The sequence below is a fragment of the Alexandromys fortis genome, unplaced genomic scaffold (genome assembly GCF_014885135.2).
Source record: "Alexandromys fortis isolate MF-2015 unplaced genomic scaffold, M_Fortis_MF-2015_v1.1 scaffold_2_1_26212458, whole genome shotgun sequence".
NCBI lineage: Eukaryota > Metazoa > Chordata > Mammalia > Rodentia > Cricetidae > Alexandromys > Alexandromys fortis.
Window position 1 is genome coordinate 9,293,599 of NW_026067930.1, and position 17,292 is coordinate 9,310,890.

The 17,292-nt window shown below is 40.3% G+C and overlaps 1 protein-coding gene and 1 non-coding gene across 3 annotated transcripts in view; one reads left to right on the forward strand and one right to left on the reverse strand.

Annotated features, from left to right (window-relative positions):
* The window catches only part of Dnaaf11 (dynein axonemal assembly factor 11), a 159,737-nt gene that overhangs the window by 51,967 nt on the left and 90,478 nt on the right, over positions 1-17,292 (forward strand). The gene's annotated exons all lie outside the window — the stretch shown is intronic.
* LOC126503605 (U6 spliceosomal RNA) lies at positions 5,017-5,123 on the reverse strand. Its single transcript, XR_007592339.1, has one exon. It is a non-coding gene; the product is annotated as a U6 spliceosomal RNA (small nuclear RNA).

Genomic DNA, 17,292 nt, shown 5'->3' on the forward strand with positions numbered 1-17,292 from the left:
AAATGTCAGCTTATTTTCAAAGCAACTTCTCCTATCAGATGAGCGCAGGAAGTAACAGGCGTTACAGTTCCCGCCCAGCCCCAACCTTGCTTGACCTAAAATGGGCAGAATTCAAAGACACAGGGAGAGAATCTCTCATCACCTTGGGGCAAAAGTCCCTCTAGAATAAACAGTCCAACTAAATGGAGAGTCTGTCTAGTCTTCTTGATTAGCTTCACCCTGAAACATAAAACCATTTTGGCCAGTGGGCTGGTGACAAGTTTGATTGATCTCTCCTTAGACCTCATCCCTTGAGCTAAGGTGAGGTTACCTTCTTCAGTGCCCCTTAGGTTTGCAGGAGAAGGACAGATAAACCAGTAATGGGCATCCTTTGCCAGAGAAGGAAGGGATAATGGGAAGGAGAGTGTCTGCTAGGAAGAACATAAATTTGATTAGCCAGTAAAGCTTCCACAGTGATTGAATAGTCCTTCCTTTTCCATAGCCAATTTTCCAACAGATTGACCATAGATAATCAATTTTGTATTTTTTTTTCCTGAGGCAAAAAATAGAAAGTGAAATTTGTTGTCAGGCAATAAAATAACAAACACTACTGTAAGGATTATGTTGTCCTTGGTGGCCACAACAAACTAAAGGAGTGTGCCTATATTAACTAGAACATCTGCAGGGAAATCTAAGAGAGAGCATGATTATCTCCATACTCAAAAGAGATATTTGTGTGACATCATGAGCAGCAACCCACCCCCAGTTGTTTGGAAACTTCTAGTATAACTGACAAGATAACGAAGAAATGGTAACTGCTATTCTTTGCTGGGGTGGGAGTATTCCAAGACAGGGTTCCTCTATGTAACAGCTCTCGCTGTCCTGAAATTTGTAGACCAGGCTAGCCTTGAACTTACAGAGAGCCACCTGCCTCTACCTCCCAAGTGCTGGGATTAAAGCCCAGTGCCATCAGTGTCTTTGTAGTCTGTCTTATGAGCCTTTTAAATGAACACAGTCTCCTGTTTGCATTTGCCTGTTGCAGTTTGTCTTGTTGTTGTTTTGGGAGTAAGTCTTACTTCCATAACTGAATGAGACTTAAATTCAGTATTTTCTACCTTAACCTCCTGAGGAGTAGGGTTTCTTCTTCTTTTCATAGTTGCCCTTGTGTTTCATGTTAAAATGTAAAAGCCGTAGCATATTTAGCATGGTTAAGAATAGAATCTGGGTGAGATGGTGCACGTAGACCGTGTAGAACTGGTTCTAGTCTATCTTCAGAAATAGACTTAGAAAATGTTTTTCTTTGAGGGATTATCTCCTAAGATCATGAGAGAGGGCAACCAGGAATAGATTAGCCATCTTGTACCACTGCTCCATAAATGAGGAGTCACTAAAATCAAACCTCAGAGAATAAAAACACCTTTTTGCCTAAAATTAATAGTTGTTCATTCAAAAGCATAAAAACTTGACAGCAAATATTTTTCTAAGAATCATCAAATGCTAATGAATAAAATTAAGTTCATTTATATTATAGTTAAAGTGAGTGTTACTGAAAACTAACTCTTTCATATACTGCTTCTGAGTAAAACATTTAAAATACTGTCATTGAACCCAGTGAGGTATTCCATGTGTCTGGATTTGCTGACTTATGACAAGTTGCACGAGTCTGGTCTGCATTATGATTTCTAAGAAAAACCCTTGGAATATTAAAATGTATTATAAGAATAAACCTCAGTATAAATTCATGAGTAAATTTATTTAAAAAAGCTTTTGTGCATGTAAGTCTATATGATAACTTATATATACTATTATATATATTCATACAAAGGTAAATGCATGTTTGCCATAGGGTGGATTAGCCTGGAGAATATTATGCTAAGTGGAACAAGCCAGGCACAGAAAAAACATATGCAAGATTCCTTAAGGTGGAATGTTTCTGAAAATCAAATATACAGAGATAGAAAACAAAATTATAGTGAAGATGGTGTTAAAATGGTTAAAGGCCAGGAAAGTTGGAAAGGGCCTATGGCTGGATAAATTAAAAAAAAAAAAACTTTTAAGAGAGTAAGGGAGGGGTTGGGAAAGACAATAGAACAAAACAAAAGGGAGAATAACGTTGAATGAATACCAAGAAAAGGGGCGAAGGCAGAGAGATGGGATGGGAGAACCAACCAAAACAGAATATGGGAAAACCCAATGTTGGAACCTAGTAGCTTTGTAAGCTAATTTAAAAAATAATAATTACATATTCTAAACAGCAAAAACCAAAACAAAATTATGGTGATAATGCATGATAGAAATAAGAAGACAAGTCTGAGGACAGAGTAGAATAAATGTAGGATGAGCAAGTCTGGAGAGATAATGTACAACATAGGAATTAGCATTAGGAAATTTGCATTTGAGATCCACACTCTATAAACAGGCTATAGTTGTTCTTGCATGAAGGGTACCTGTGAGTGATGGATATGCTAAGTTTACTGAGCTGACCTTCTCATTATCTACTGTATCTGTAAGGTCATGCAAACCTTAAATATAAACAGTACATAAAATTCATTGATAAAAGAAAGCCATACGATTAAGAGGCCTTTGGCCTCAGGTAACAGAAAACTCTGGCTCAAAGAGGTTTACATAATAAATAAAAACATATTGTCTCACCTAAAAATGGATTAAAATGAATTCAATCAGACATGGCATTTCAGTTCATCCATAGAATGGTACTGTGAGCACATTAAGTGAAACTAGGATCTCCAGGACATTCAACATAGTCTTTGTGTCTTAGACTGCTTGGGTCATCTAAATCACAGTGTATCATGGGTGATGTCCAACAAGTCTGTCAGTGGTGTATTTGTAGAGAACAATGTGAAAAGCTGGCCTGCTGGACTGGACCAGGCATGGCAAACCATATCATGTGGATTTGTGGAAATGTGTGTTCATTTTCCAAAGACACAACTGTTTTTTTGAGATTAAAAAAAAATCCTAAACATGTTTTTCTTTCTATTTTTTCAGTAAGTAGGAATTGGATGCAGGGCTTGGTACATACTAGGCAGCTGTCTTACTGTTGAATCGCACATCCTCAACCTTTATTCTACAATTTTTTTTACACTGAGGCATGCTCTCACTAAGTTTTCTGATCTATCCTTGGACTCTGTGCAGCCTAAAATAGCTTTGAACTTATAGTCCTATGCTTCAGCCTCCTGAGTTACTGCAATACAGATCTGAGCTACTAGGCCTGGCTATGTAGTAAACACACCTTTTTGGCATTTTTTCATTATGTCCAAATTATATTTTTCTCTTTTCTTACTCATAACGATGCTCAGATCTGTACAGAGTACTGACCAGTAGGCAAATTCCACCAGCTTAAGTCTGTTCATGTCACACAGACTAAGGCTCAATTTTCTGTTGCTAAACTCATTGGGAGCTTGGCTCTTTGTCTGGAAGCAGCCACTCTCATAAGGTGCCCTGGCCTTCAGGTTTCTTCTCAAGTGTTCTCTGGTCAAGGAGGTGGTTCCTCATCCCCCCCACTTGCATTCTTTTTTTAAGTTGTTTAATTGAGCAATATATTTTCTTCCCTCCCCTCCCTTCCTCTCTCCTCCCCTTCTACCATCTCCCATGATCTCCATTCTCCCAATTTACTCAGGAGATCCTGTCTTTTTCTACTTCCCAAGTAGATTAGATCCATTTATGTCTCTCTTAGTGTCCTCTTTGTTGTCTAGGTTCTCTGGAATTGTGATTTGTAGGCTGGTTTTTCTTTGGTGTATGTCTGAAAGCCACTTATGAGTGAGTACATATGATATTTGTCTTTCTGGGGCTGGCAATGTTACTTCTGTTTCTATTGTGTGGAACAATTTGAGAAGTATTGGTATTAGGTCTTCTTTGAAAATATTATAGAATTCCGTGCTGAAATCATCTGGCCCTGGACTTTTCTTGGTTGGGAGACTTTTGATGATCGTTTCTATTTCCTTAGCAGTTATAGGTCTATTTGATTTACTTACTTGGTCTTGATTTAATTTTGGTAAGTGATATTTATCCAGGAAGTTTTTCATTTCCTTTAAGTTTTACAATTTTGTGACAAGTTTTCAAAATATGACCTGATGATTGTCTGTATTTGCTCCATGTCTGTTGTTATGTCCCCTTTTCATTTCTGATTATTTTAATTTGGATATTCTCTCTCTGCCTTTTGGTTAATTTGGATAAAGGTTTGTCTATTTTGTTGATTTTCTCAAAGAACTAACTCTTTGTCTCATTTATTCTTTGTATTGTTTTCTTTGTTTCTATTTTGTTGATTTCAGCTCTCAGTTTGATTCTTTTCTGCCATCTAGTCCTCCTGGGTGAATTTGCTTCTTTTTGTTCTGGAGTGTTCAAGTGTTCTGTTAACTGACTAGTGTGGGATTTTTCCAGCTTCTTTATGTAGGCATTTAGTGCTATGAACATTCCTCTTAACACTGCTTTCATTGTATCCCATAAATATAGGTATGTTGTGTGGTCATTTTCATTGAATTTTAGGAAGTCTTTAATTTCTTCCATTATTTCTTCCTTGACCTATTGATGATTCAGGTGAGCATTGTTTAATTTCCATGTGTCTGTGGGCTTTCTGAAATTAGTGTTGCTGTTGAATTTTAATTTTAAGCCATGGTGATCCGATAAGATAAATGGGGCTATTCCAGTTTTTTGTATCTATAGAGGTTTGTTTTGTTACCTAGTATGTGATCGATTTTTGAGAAGGTTCCAGAGGTGCTAAGAAGAAGGCATATTCTTATATGTTTGGATGGAATGGTCTATAGATGTCTGTTAAGTCTATTTGAGTCATAACATCTGTTAGTTCCTTTATTTCTCTGTTAATTTTCTGTCTGACAGACCTGTCCAGTGGTGAGAGGGGAGTTTTGAAGTCTCCCACTATTAGTGTGGGGTTTAATGTATGATTTAAGTTTTAGTACTGTTTCTTTTACATATGAGGGTGCCCTTGTATTTGGGGTGTAGACATTCAGTATTAAGATTTCCTCTTGATGGATTTTTTCCTGTGACTAATATGAAATTTCTTCTAAAAATATGGAACGCTTCAAAAACCTGCATGTCATCCTTGTGCAGGGCTCATGCTAACCTTCTCTGTATCATTCCAATTTTAGTATATGTGCTACCGCAGTGAGCACCCACCTGCATTCTGAAGAATGCTTCTCATTCTGCTGACTTTTGCCTTATAGCATTTATTGCCTGGTAGTTTCCTTCTCTGTCGGTTTCTCCCCGACAAGAATATAAGCCTCTAGAGAACACATGGTTTTGCCTTTTCCAAACTGCCTTGTTGCTGTGACCTAAAATAAAGCCTGATAAGGAATGTGAATGAAGTAACTGAATTTGAACTTTTAAAACATTCTAATTAATTAACATCCTAATTATCAACTATCTCCAGCTATTTCACATTTTCCCCATTTGTATTATTCAGATTGTATTTAAAATAAGCCTATGTGATTCTGCCTCCAAAAGAAGCCCACTGTAGTGGCTGTTGCCATCCATCAGACACGATGGGATGCAATGATTAAAAACATAGCCTCTGGAGCTAGAGCGCCCAAGTCAAATCTTGTTAGTTTTACTCAGCATCTGTGTGACCCCTAGAAAATTCCTAATTCCTCTGTGCCTCCGATGTCTCATTTATAAAGTGACTGTAATAGTTCAGGCCTCAAGAAGTTTTTGTAAGCATGTTATAAACTGATACAAAACAAAGCACGCAGAACAGTGTCTGGAACATAATATTATTTGTATTTAGAAATGCATAATTTTGATTAATATTGCTTGTTACTATTTATTAATATTACACTATAATATCAGTTAATACTGCTTTGTGATTATTATCTTAGCCCACTCCCTGTGGCCTATAACAGGATGGCCTGGTTTGGGTAAGTTATGAAGAAAGCAAGCTTGTTTGACTCATAACTCTAGTTCTAGAAGAACAAATAGTACAAGAATCTGACAAGGATCCCCTGGCTAGACGGGAACATGATACATGAAGCCGTGTGGGACGTTCATGGGATTGGAGACAAATGGCAATGGGCAGAGTACCATGTGTTAAAAGAATCAGTAAGAAAGTGGAGAGGCCCCAAGCTTGCCCATTTGAAACAGACTGCTCTTGGGAACTAATCCTCCATAAGACTTGCATGATCCCTTCACAAAGGGGCCCTGCCTCAGTCACCTCTTAAAGGCCCTCCCATTTTTGGTATGATTACATTGGGCAATAAGCTTTGATAGGGATAAACCACATCCGAGCCATGACAGTTTCTGAGAATGCGCTGTTCATAGATTGTAGGTAGGATGAATAGATGTATTTACATTATTAAAACCTGAAACACAATAATGTCCTTCTCCTTTGTGACACTTCTGTCCCTCAGAAGGTTTCATCTTTCACCGGTCTGCTCTGCACAGCTGCTGCACGTGTGTAACTTTTCTGGATCTATAATCTTAGTTGCTATTCTGAGCTAGGCTATTCTTCACAGTTTCCCAGAGCGTATGTTTACCGTTCAGCCCATTTTCCAGATGTGTCATTAGAGTCAGTAATCTGTATATGATGGTCTTCTCAACATCTGCCTGGGGATGTTGGGCTTGCCATCTCACCACAGGCCAGCTTAACAAGATTCAACTGAAATTTTGCATGCACTGAGAGGCCTTGCTCACTTCAATCAGGTTAAACTGATTCATTAGTTAAACTCCCATCTATATTTCAGTTGACAAATTATAGGAGTGTTCCATGCTTCATGATTTCCTTTGGGATGCCTTTCAGAATAATTAACTGAGATTAAGGAAGTTGCTGTTGGAACTGATCAGCAAAATGCATTTCCATTTTCGTTGGTGAACATGTTGTCTGTCTCTGCTTACATCAAACACAGGCTATGAAGGTCACATATTAAGGCCAACAAAACAGACCATAATTGCATAAAACCCAGACTACCTTCCTCCATATTATTCAGACACATGTTTTTCTACTCACATAAGCAAGTGGTATAGCCGACATAGACTCACTCTTATTCTCTGATTGTTGTGTGGACCTGGAGTGCTCCCGGGTCACCTCAAGGCTGGTCTATTGCATTCAGAGTGCTATTCTTTTATTTCTATTTTGAACTCATTCCTGAAACTTCCATCCCTGAGAAAATGGAAGCATTGAAAGGTTATCACCACCTACTTCAACCCTTCTAGTCCCTCTTTTGCCCTTCCTTTTTCTAGTTGTATAAACCTGTGGTCTTTCCCACCTCTTTCCTCCCAGGAGGCTTAGATCCTATTTCCACTCAAGTTTCAAAGAATGATTTCATTCCCCTTTGGCAATTCTACTTCTCTGTACTATTTCAGTGAAGTTTGTTTATCTGGATCTTATACTAAAAGCATCCTAGAAATACCTTCTTTCTAAAATAACAAAAATAGAAAATGAAAAACACCATCCCCTGTATCTATTGCCCTGGTCTGATTTATTATAGGACTCTTAAAATGGACATCTTTTATTTATATGTTATATTTTCATTAACTAAATTTGTTCTCTGAGATGGTTAGTTCTAATTGTCAACCTCATACAACTTAAAATCACCTGGGAAAAGAGCGTTATTGAGGAATTAGCTAAATGAGGTTGGTCTGTGAGCATGTCTATAGGGGGCTGTTGACTGATGTAGGATGGCCCAGTCTACTGTGGACAGCATCATTCCCTAGGCAACTGAACAGCATAAGGAAGGAGAAAGCTGGTTGAGAGCAATCAGAGGAGCAAAAATATATTCTGTCTTAGCTGTTGACTGTGACTGCCATGTGACTAGCTGCCTGCATTACTGCCTTAATTTCCCTGAAATTATAGGCAGTATATTGTATTGCAAGTCAAATAAACCTCTTCCTCATTTATGTTTCTTTTTGTCTCCATATTTTATCACAACCAAAATAAACTTGGAGGATTAATTGACAACTCCGTGACTGTATACAGTGCATTCTGGCTACTCTCTAACCGCCCCAACCTTGTCAACACCTCCTCCACCCTGCAGGTCCATTTCTAATTTTCATTTCTCTTTCATTTTGTTTTGTGACCTACTGGATTGAACTAGGTCCATCTTATGTTGACAGGTATGGAACTATTCTGTGGAGCTTGGTGGGCTCATCAGTGTGGGTATGTCTGAAGCTAATAGCTCCCCTTTCCACCAGAATCCATTAATGGCCAAACAGCACAGCACGGAGGGGTATTGCTCCATTAGCCTTGCCTCTATCCATCCCTGGCTGTTGACAGATCCAGTACTGTGAATTGCCACTGCATGGAGGTGCAGCTGCTGTGAATTCATGATTGAATGCCTGTGGCTTGCCTAGAAAATAGCACCCTGCTGCCCATCTCCCTTTATTCTGGTTCTTGAGTGCTTTTGCCACATCTCCTGGGATACTCCTGAGCCTAGACTTGATGGCATAAATGTCCTGTTATAGGGTTGTACAATCAATTGTCCCTTCTCAGTACACTGGACAGCCAAGAGTCTCCATATTATCACCATTCACTGTAAAGAGACAGTTTTCTGATTAAGCTAAGAGTAGTGATTGTAGTTTGATGTCATGTACATTTAGCTAAATGATGGTATTCGATTCCCTCCTAGGGCTCATGACATCCACAGGCATAGGTTTTCCTGGGATTACAACACCAGGCATGAATTTCTTCCTGCAGAGTGTTCCTCAATTCCATTAAGAGAACTGTTGGTTGCTGCCTTAATGGTTGAGGCACTACTGTAGCAGTGGACCTATCTTGCCTGGGTTGGTTTGTAGTTCATAGGACTCACAGCTGGATAAGACCGCTGATACCATTTCTTCCTTACTACCTGCATAGCACCTTTCAGCATTATGAAAGCTAATGCAAAAGGAGACAGGTTTTTTTTTTTTTAGCTCAGTTCTGCAATAACTTCTCTATATCTTATAACCTAGGTATGTGGTGTCTTATCATTTCATTCTGGTGGACAACCAAGAAGAACATGCAGTTTTAAGGGCCTCTTGGTACCCTTTAACCAAAAAGAAAAAGAAAAGAAAAATTCATAAAAACAACATAGCTGTTCTTGTGGGTTTTTGTTTAATAATCCATGACTTCTAGGAGTAGTGCTATCTGATCAAGCAAGAGAGCTCATCTAGTTCTTACGTTTTAGTTTATATTTATAATTGGCTTGCAGATAGTAGGTTTCCCTATGACTTTTTTCATATATTCTTCATTTTGATTTCATATGACCCCTTTTCCTCCTATTGCCCTCAAACCCCCAAACCCAATTAATTCCTAATATCTCTGGTACTCTGCCCTCATCTGCCTAACTACTTTCTTAAAGCATTCACCACCCAGTAACCCCTTCTATTTTCCTGGCTTTCGATAGGAGCTCCAAGTTAAACACACAGATCTAAAGAGTGGAAGCTAGGATTCACATAGGATAGAGAACATGTGGCATTTGTTGATCTAGGTCTGGGTACCTCACTCAGAGTACTTTTTTTTCTTAGTTCCATCTATTGGCATTCAAATTTCAATTTTATGTATAGCTCAGCAAAATTCCATTGTATATGACACAGCATTTTCATTATTCATTCATCCATTGATGGACAGCTAGGCTGATTCTATTTCTTAGCTCTTGTGCATAGCTAAGTGTGGATAAGCAAGAATTTTTGTAGTGGGGCATAGAGTCCTTTGGGTATATACCCAGAAGTGCTATAGATTGGTCACATGTTAGTTCCATTTTAGATTTTGAAAAACCACCATACCAATTTCTGTAATGACTGAATCAATGAACAAAGGTTTTTTTTTTTTTTTTTTTTTGCCTACATCCTCACCAGCATTGCTGTCACTTGATTTGGTGGCTTTCCTCACACTCTTTCAAGCCAACTTCAGTAAGGGATCGTTTCCCTAACTGGCCTCCCCTGAAATATCTCCTTGAGGTCTGCAATCACTGACACTACTATCTCCTGTGGCCATTTCTCACCCTCCACCCATCTGACATGTGTGCAGGGCTTTTGCTTGCTTGCTTGCTTTGCTGCTTGCCATGAACCGGCCCCTCCCCTAACTTTCCTTATGCCACTCTCATGGGATATCCACGAGTGTCACTGAATGTGTCTGCTCCCTGGCTGTCTTTGAACAGTGGAAACTGGATGCTTCTTTCTCATACCACAGCCTGAAAGTGGGAATGTTCAATTTCATTCCTAGACAGTTTCTGTTCCAGTATGTTCGTTTTCTGCATAATTTTACAACTTTAAATGTCAGCAGAGCTCCATCATCTAATAATTTCCAATAAATAATGAGGAGAAATAATTAGTGAGGAGAGTTAAAATCTTAGTAGCTCTAGTACCCAAGAGTATAATAAACAATTTATGTTCACGGATCCAGTGGAAAGGCTGAAGATAAACTTGGCATTACAGCTATCACACAGAAAAACAGCTGGATCTCAGATTGAGTCAATGAGGGGACCTCCCATATATGACCTCCCACTTTGTAATGTGATTCTAAAGGATTATAACTTCAAATAGAGACAATAAATAAGCCATGCCTCCAGTGGTCTTGTGAATAGTCATTGTATCTTAAGATGGTCTTCAAATTGGGCCTTGAACATGAAGAAATGGAATCTCATATAAACACTATCTACAAATAGAAATCTGTTCTAGAGGTATTATGTAGGAACAAAGATTCTGCCCCCCCCCAACACACACACTCATATGGTCTTTTATGATGACTCAACTCTTTTATATTTCATAATGATATGTGTTCAGTTCAAGCCATCCTTCCGATTTTGTTTTATCTTAGATTTATGTGGCCCTATCTTTTCTTGCAGTGCAATAATAACAGCTCCCAGTTAGTCACATAGTCATAAGGGCAAATGGCTAAGATACTGAAGTATATTATACTCATAACCTAGGATGTCCAGTAGACCATGTTACTAAGTGCATATTCAACTGCGTGCAGAGGTAATTTCCAATTGGTTTATCGGGACATATGTTTTAAGGAGGATATTAGCTTGTTTCCCGGCTGCCTGTCAGCTCAGCCCTGAAATAATCACACAGAAACTGTATTAATTAAATCACTTCTCTAGCTTCTTATTGGCTAACTCTTACATCTTAATTTAACTCATTTCTGTTAATCTGTGTATTGCCACATGGTTGTGGCTGACCCACTAAAGTTCCAGCGTCTGTCTCCGGCAGGGCTACATGGCTTCTCTCTGCCTCTGCCTCCTTTCTTCCAATATACCGTTGAGTTTTCCCTGACTACCTACATTCTGCCCTATCAACAGGTCAAGGCAGTTTTCTTTATTAATTAACCAATCATATGCACATCATACAGAGGGGAATCCCACATCAGACATGGCTTCATTGTGGGTTGAAGAATGTTGATTTACTTCAAATGAATATCCAGCACACAGAGATAACCCAGAAATAACCAGAACATCCATAAGATACTGTAGAAACTTGTGAGTGTTTGAATCTGGCCATGCTAGCTTGTTGCTTTTCTGCCTGGAGGGGACAATCAGATTTCCTTGGCTATTATAGCTACTAAATTACAACCCACAGTTTCATATTTATAAACACATCTTAAAAATCTGACTTCATAGGAACTGAATATTAGATATTTGAATATAGCCGTTGGTTTTTAAAGTGAAGGGATAGTGGTCAAGAAGTAGGGAAGGGAAGAAACCAAAACACAGCTCTATATTAGGCCAACCACCCTGGCAAGGAAATTAGAGGATATTGTAGAAAACACATGTATCAGGACATTTTTACCTGAGAAGCAATGGGAACTAGAATATCTAGTCACTTCCTGTTTAAATCCAACGGCTGTTGCTGACTACCACCTGGTGTGAGGTGGTAGTTATGTGATAAGCTCGAAGTACTTCAGATGTTCTGGTACCATAGACTATGCACTCCTGTGCTATTTCAGGGAGAAGACCCAAGCTGTAGAGGTGGAGGTAATGGAGCATGAGATCCTGTTTGAGGACACCGCTGGTCCAAAGGGCGTGGTTAGGAGACAGACAATGTCTCCTTCAGACACTGATGCTAATTAAATGTGGATGAAAAGGTGAAACTTGAAATGTCTTATAAGAAACCAGAAGCTATAAAAATTAAGAAATAGGTTCTTGCTGTTTACTTTAAGAGTCTCTGATTCTTACCATTGTTTTCTGGGTGAGACTGGAGTATGCTTGGGTACCAGGCTGGTTACTTGCCCACATTATTATCTAACATGAATGGCACCGCTGTAAGTAGAGGCAGTAGGCCATGTGTACTGAGCTGCCATTTGGATGGACAGAGGACTAATTTCAGGACATTGTTCTTGTCTGTGGCTCAAAGGCCCCTCAAACACTTTGAGATATTTTCCAAAGGTAATGCTCACAAAACAACTCAGGATGTATCCTTGTGTGTTAGTTGTGCATTTACCTTTTATCACTATAAAATCCAGTTTCCTGGCAACCAGAAGTGGCATCGGAGCCACGTGGTTCTGACTTTGCTCATTAACTCCCAGTTTATAAGCTCCTAGAAAATATTCCATTGTTCTGCCTATCTCTCTTCCTCCATCCACTTCCTAACTTTCCTGTCTTCTCCTGCCAAGGCTTCACAGGTTCTCAATGTTAGGTCTCTCGAATTTGCTCATTTCATTGCCTTAGTTCAATTAACTGAACTTTATCTTTTCTCTGTAATCCCTTTCTGGCCAACACTTTCACCGCTAAAAGAATATTGTATCTATTTATCATTTGGACACATCAGATTGTCATCAGTAGTTACTTGAGGATGATTTTGCTCCACTCAGATAGAAAACATGCATAGACAAAGCACAGCTCCCTTAGTGTTGGTAGCCCCGAGTCTCACAGCCTGGACTCACAAACCCAGAAACAGGCAGCACGAGGCTCTGAGAAATTGAGGCTTATGGTGATGGTCTTTAGAAACCTGACATCTGTCTAGGTGCTCAGGACAGAGCAAGCTCTGGACTTTTAAAATCATTGTCCTATATAGTTCTAGACCCTGAAGACTCAAGGCTCACTCCTCTAAGCTTTCAAAGCCAAAGGCACATGCATGTAGATATTTATGGCAAGGGCTATTACTTTGCACTTTGCGTGTTAACAGCCCAGCCTACAACCTTGTGCTAAAGCTCCCAAGGTTTGAGTATTAACACCCCTAGCTTTGAATCTTTGCCCACGGTCAGAGGCTCTTTGTGCTGCTGCTAGATGGGTGTAGGACTAAAAGCCCTGGGAGTTGTCTTTTTTATACAATCATCTTATCTCATTCTATCCATGATGAAGATTGCAAGTAAATAAAAAACAATTTAGGAGAACCTCCATTGTACTTGTTGTTGCCGCATGACTGATAGGGTGTATTGGAGATGCCCCTGGGACTAACTCCACAAGTCCTAGAAATGACTCTCTATTGCTAGAAATCACAGCCTTGCACTGGAAAGTCTGTCAGTGCCACCTATCACCAGCCTTCAGTACTTACCAGCCATCAGCCTTGCATCACACCAATCACAGGCTTTTTGCTGATATTCACCAGGGATGTGCTATTCCCCCCTTCCCAAGGGAGACCAATGGCAAGATGAGCAGTGTTACCGGAGTCTTCCAAATTAGCACACAAGCCTGGAGGAAGGCCTCCCGGAGCAAGAGTTGTACTTTGGGCAGTAGCTGTGGTTTGAGAGGCCCTTGAAGCTAGAGTGACGTTTCCTCAGAGTGCTCATGAATGTTGGAAAAAAATAAAAACAGACTTCCTCAGGAACAAAAACAGGGGCTGCTTAGCCTGACAGCTTCTCACTCAAGGCAATCAAGCATAAAGGAAAAGGACCTGTCAGCTGTCAGTAAGGGAAGGAATGGCCTACTCTTAACTAGTTAGTTGGTTTACACATCCCTAAACAGGAAAAATTAGAGGGTACTTCACACTAAAAACCTAAGAAATGATCACTCTTAGTAGTATTTAACAGTGCTAAGTCTCTAAGCACATACCCTTGAGATGGGTTGAATCCCTCTAATCTGCCTCTAGATGAACTATGTTGTGAATATGTGTCTAGCAACTGAGCTTTAGCTTCTTAATGTGGGAGTGCCAGAGGGTGGGGCCTGGAGGGAGGTGTTTAGGTCGTAGGGGTGGGGCACTCACAAATGGGTTCCTGCCTTCATTCAGGAATGGATTCCCTACTGCAGAAGTGCAGTCTTCTGTTCTCTCACACACCCAAGCTGTCTCCCTTCCCAACTTCTGCCATGTTATGAAGTAGAATGAAACCCTTGCCAGATACATCCCCTAATCTTGCCCTTCCCTGCCTCTAGACTATGAGCCCAAACAGACCTCTCTCCTCTACAAATTACCCCATCTTGGTCAGGTACTATTATAACAACCCAAAGGGGATAAAAGCAAGATGCTTATTAAAGTGGTCCTGTCCTTTTGTGCCCAGCCCTCAGTTTTCCACATAGCCTCTCCTGCCCACAAAGAAATGTCAACTGAAAAGAAACTCTGTCCCAGGAATTTTTAGGCTCAAAAAAGATACCAGTTTCTCTGCTTTGTGTTTATTCCTCAGACACACTGACCAAAGTGGAACCTTGTCATTATTAGCTCAGCACCCTCATCCCACTTGAGGGGAAAGTGGCCCCAACCCTTATTACAAAAAAAAAAAAAAAGTTTTGTAGTCACTTGATCTTTCATCAGACACAATTAAACCAACAGTTTTTAGGAAAGCTTGGATGACATTTTCTTTCTTTGATCGCTATGTCTTTCTTTATTGCATTGATCTCAAAAAGAAATTTAGGAAATCTTCCATGGAGATAAAAAAAAAAAAAGGAGCAGAGTAATCAGATCAAAGCACAGCCCGGCACTAAAGATTTCATGTGCTTAACTTTCCATATAAAGAGTGTAAAGGTCTGGAAAGCCCAACACAAAGCCCAGTGTAAAGGAGGCTGGAGGGAGAGGAGACGCCTGGGAACAAGGTTCATCAGAGTTCAGGAGAAAGATAGGCCTCGGTTGTAGAGGAGACCCTCAGGGTAATACAGAAGTTGCTCTCAGGTGGGAAAAATGGGAGAAGAGACCACAAGACTAGGGTGCCCTGTGATATTGAGGACAGTAGCTCTGGACCAGGATCTGGCTAGCCTTCCATTCTTGGAACACCTGGAAACTCTACAGTCAGAAAGGACTGGCCCGGCTTTCCCAGTGAGAGTTGTAGGTACCTGTTCCCTGGTTCTCTGCTGTGTTACAACCATGTAGCATCCAGAAAAGCCCATGACAATCGGGGAGAGGCTTAAAAGCAGCAGCATGGATGTCACCACTCACACATCTGGCCCTCTTTAACCCCTGCTGGTGCTGTCCCCGATTCAGAATCTGGCCATCTCTACTTTCAAAGCATTCTCTTGCCAACATCCATCCCCTTTCCTGGCATCTGTGGTGGCCTTTAGATGAGCCTTGGTTCCTCTTTAACTCATCACATCTCTGAAGCTAAGGAGGCCTCCATGTGGAAATGAGATTAGGACCTTGTTCCTTTTCTCCTCAGGATAGATAGTCTATGACTGTCCCAGAACAACTAGGTGACTACTCAGAATCTTTTAGGAGAACCTTTATTGTACTTAACTTTGCCACATGAAGTGGCCTCTTGGACTAACCCCACAAGTTTTGGAAACAGACTCTATATATCTAAGAACAACGGCTTTGCACGAGGAAGGCTTTCAGTGCCACCTATCACGAGGCTTAAATGCTTGCCTGTCTCACAGGCTTTGTGCTGAGTCTGTGGCTGGGGTCTCTCTCCTTGGCCGTGCCTCTCAGACTCCTCACAAGCATCCTTTCTTGCTGTTGACCACAGCGCAACTCCAACAACATTCTCTGGCCCCATGTCTGGCCTCAGGGCAGGTTGTTCTCAGACGTGGTGAGTGTGCAAATCTTTTTTTATCTATCTATCTATCTATCTATCTATCTATCTATCTATCTATTTATTAAATATTACTGTCTCATCCCCACCGCCACCTCCCATTTCCCTCCCTTTTCCCCAATCAAGTCCCCCTCCCTCGTCAGCCCAAAGAGCAATCAGGGTTCCCTGCCTTAACCACCACCCCTGCCACCCCCAGTTTATGTTTTAGAAAGCAGGGCCTGGCTAGAGGAAGTGGGTAGCGAATTCTAGTTCCAGCCTGAATTCTTTGTGTTCCCATCCATGCTGTGTGATGGTCCACCACCAAGCACTCATATGCCATGTGGATGGAGCCACTTGTACTGCCACACTTTCTTTCCCCATCACCACCAACCAGCTCCCTCTGATGCTGTGTGACAAGATAATTCTCTTTTTTAGGTTGTTTCTGCCAAATCCCATTACAGCAGCAAGAATAGTACCAAATTATAAGGCCTTTTACTTGTTGATTTCCATCCCTTCCAGGTCCCTCAAGGGCTTGTTTACTCTTTAAAGCCTTCCCTTAATCTCACTATTTCCTTAAAACACCAATTTTGAATGCTGCTTTCCCAACCTCCTGGCCCAGCCCAGCTTTTTCTCATTGTTGTTGCTTTCCTGGTCTCCACAGCACTCGTGTGCTCTGGAGGTCCAGTATTTGTTTCCTTCCACTCCCTCTCCCACTGTAATGTAAGTTCATGAGCACAAAGGGTTGTGAGTTGTATTCAGTATTCAATTCCCAACACCTAGAAAGTTGACCGGATCATAGCAGATAACTCCATAAATCTTTAGTGAATGAATGAGTGAAGAATCATGGCGATGATGATCCTGAATTTTTAGAGTTGAAGAGAGAGAGACTTTTCCCATTCAGACTATCTCTGGCAAAGCGGTAAAATGATGTTTTCTTTGCAAAGACCATCATTCTTGGTGCTCATTCTAACTTAGTAAAACCCTCCTTTCATCTGAGCCTGCAGTGCATTGATCGTCTACGGGGAACAGTCGGAGAGATTACACTTGCCTAGAAGAAAGAATTGAAAGGAACCTAGTGATAGTAACATTTGGTCTCCTTTTCAGACAGCACATTGCTGTCTTATATAACTAAGAATAGTGCTATATGTACACATACATACATACATTATAATATATGTCATATAACACACATCACTTCACATCACAGCGTTTCTAACATTTTCCCTGAGACAGCGGGGTGGGCAGCTTTGGCCAAAGCTGTTGCCCTCATCCTACATGCTCTTCTGATCATTCTCAAAGTTGAGCTTTTCCTTGCTGCACTTACACACTGACCTGAGATAGAATATACTTCAGAAATGTTTGATTTGTGCAAGTACTTTTTAATCTGTTCAAGGATTTTAATATGCCAGTGGTAATTTCCATAGTTTCTAATATTGTGAATTAATGACTTGCTTTAAATAGAAAAATAGATCTTGTTCTCCTTGGAGAAGTGGTAAATTATATGC